This window comes from Bos mutus, chromosome 1 (genome assembly GCF_027580195.1).
Source record: "Bos mutus isolate GX-2022 chromosome 1, NWIPB_WYAK_1.1, whole genome shotgun sequence".
Taxonomy (NCBI): Eukaryota; Metazoa; Chordata; class Mammalia; order Artiodactyla; family Bovidae; genus Bos; species Bos mutus.
The window spans coordinates 53,936,559-53,939,713 of NC_091617.1; positions in this window are offsets into that span (position 1 = coordinate 53,936,559).

Here is a 3,155-nt window from a genome sequence, read left to right on the forward strand (position 1 = left end):
GAAATCCCAGGGCTGATCTCCTTCAGAATGGACTGGTTAGATCTCCTTGCAGTCCAAAGGACTCTCAAGAGTCTTCTCCAACACCACAGTTCAAAAGCATCAATTCTTTGGCACTGAGCCTTCTTCACAGTCCAACTCTCAATATCCATACATGACCACAGGAAAAACCATAGCCTTGACTAGACAGACCTTTGTTGGCAAAGTAATGTCTCTGCTTTTGAATATGCTATCTAGGTTGGTCACAACTTTCCTTCCAAGGAATAAGCGTCTTTTAATTTCAAGGCTGCAGTCACCATCTGCAGTGATTTTGGAGCACCCCAAAATAAAGTCTGACACTGTTTCCACTGTTTCCCCATCTATTTGCCATGAAGTGATGGGACCAGATGCCATGATCTTCGTTTTCTGAATGTTGAGCTTTAAGCCAACTTTTTCACTCTCTTCTTTCATTTTCATCAAGAGGCTCTTTAGTTCTTCTTCACTTTCTGCCATAAGGGTGGTATCATCTGCATATCCAAGGTTATTGATATTTCTCCCGGCAATCTTGATTCCAGCTTGTGATTCTTCCAGCCCATCGTTTCTCATGATGTACTCTGCATCTAAGTTAAATATGCAGGGTGACAATATGCAGCCTTGACATGCTCCTTTTCCTATTTAGAACCAGTCTGTTGTTCCATGTCCAGTTCTAACTGTTGCTTCCTGACCTGCATACAGATTTCTCAAGAGGCAGGTCAGGTGGTCTGGTATTCCCATCTCTAGAAGAATTGTTCACAGTTTCTTGTGATCCACATAGTCAAAGGCTTTGGCATAGTCAATAAAGCAGAAAAAGATGTTTTTCTGGAACTCTCTTGCTTTTTCAATGAGCCAGTGGATGTTGGCAATTTGATCTCTGGTTCCTCTGCCTTTTCTAAAACCAGCTTGAACATCAGGAAGTTTATGGTTCGCATATTGCTGAAGCCTGGCTTGGAAAATTTTGAACATTAGTTTACTAGCGAGTGAGATGAGTGCAATTGTGCGGTAGTTTGAGCATTCTTTGGCATTTCCTTTCTTTGGGATTGGAATGAAAACTGACCTTTTCCAGTCCTGTGGCCACTGCTGAGTATTCCAAATTTGCTGGCATATTGAGTGCAGCACTTTCACAGCATCATCTTTCAGGATTTGAAATAACTCAACTGGAATTCCATCACCTCCACTAGCTTTGTTCATAGTGATGCTTTCTAAGGCCCACTTGACTTCACATTCCAGGATGTCTGGCTCTAGGTCAGTGATCACATCATCGTGATTATCTGGGTCGTGAAGATCTTTTTTGTACAGTTCTTCTGTGTATTCTTGCCATCTCTTCTTAATATATTCTGCTTCTGTTAGGTCCATACCATTTCTCTCCTTTATTGAGCCCATCTTTGCATGAAATGTTCCCTTAGTATCTCTAATTTTCTTGAAGAGACCTCTAGTCTTTCCCATTCTGTTGTTTTCCTCTATTTCTTTGCATTGATCACTGAGGAAGGCTTTCTTATCTCTTCTTGCTATTCTTTGGAACTCTGCATTCAAATGCTTATATCTTTCCTCTTCTCTTTTGCTTGTTTCTTCTCTTCTTTTCACAGCTATTTGTAAGGCCTCCCCAGACAGCCATTTTGCTTTTCTGCATTTCTTTTCCATGGGGATGGTCTTGATCCCTGCCTCCTGTACAATGTCACGAACCTCAGTCCATAGTTCATCAGGCACTCTATCTATCAGATCTAGTCCCTTAAATCTATTTCTCACTTCCACTGTATAATCATAAGGGATTTGATTTAGGTCATACCTGAATGGTCTAGTGGTTTTCCCTACTTTCTTCAATTTAAGTCTGAATTTGGTAATAAGGCGTTCATGATCTGAGCCACAGTCAGCTCCTGGTCTTGTTTTTGTTGACTGTATAGAGTTTCTCCATCTTTGGCTGCAAAGAACATAATCAATCTGATTTCAGTGTTGACCATCTGGTGATGTCCATGTACAGAGTCTTCTCTTGTGTTTTTGGAAGAGGGTGTTTGCTATGACCAGTGCATTTTTTTTTGGCAAAACTCTATTAGTCTTTGCCCTGCTTCATTCCGTATTCCAAGGCCAAATTTGCCTGTTACTCCAGGTGTTTCTTGACTTCCTACTTTTGCATTCCAGTCCCCTATAATGAAAAGAACATCTTTTTTGGGTGTTAGTTCTAAAAGATCTTGTAGGTCTTCATAGAACCATTCAACTTCAGCTTCTTCAGTGTTACTGGTTGGGGCATAGACTTGGATTACTGTGATATTGAATGGTTTGCCTTGGAAATGAACAGAGATCATTCTATCATTTTTGAGATTGCATCCAAGTACTGCATTACGGACTCTTTTGTTGACCATGATGGCTACTCCATTTCTTCTGAGGGATTCCTGCCCGCAATAGTAGATATAATGGTCGTCTGAGTTAAATTCACCCATTCCATTCCATTTGAGTTTGCTGATTCTTAGAATGTCAACATTCACTCTTGTCATCTCTTGTTTGACCACTTCCAATTTGCCTTGATTCATGGACCTGACATTCCAGGTTCCTATGCAATATTGCTCTTTACAGCATCGGACCTTGCTTCTATCACCAGTCACATCCACAGCTGGGTATTCTTTTTGCTTTGGCTCCATCCCTTCATTCTTTCTGGAGTTATTTATCCACTGATTTCCAGCAGCGTATTGGGCACCTACTGACCTGGAGAGTTCCTCTTTCAGTATCCTATCATTTTGCCTTTTCATACTGTTCATGGGGTTCTCAAGGCAAGAATACTGAAGTGGTTTGCCATTCCCTTCTCCAGTGGACCACATTCTGTCAGATGTCTCCACCATGATCCGCCCATCTTGGGTTGCCCCATGGGCATGCCTTAGTTTCATTGAGTTAGACAAGGCTGTGGTCCCAGTGTGATTAGATTGACTAGTTTCCTGTGAGTATGGTTTCAGTGTGTATGCCCTCTGATGCCCTCTTGCAACACCTACCATCTTACTTGGGTTTCTCTCACCTTGAGCGTGGGGTATCTCTTCACAGCTGCTCCAGCAAAGTGCAGCTGCTGTTCCTTACCTTGGATGAGGGATATCTCCTCACCGCTGCCCTTCCTGACCTTCAATGTGGGATAGCTCCTCTAGGCCCTCCTGCACCTGCAC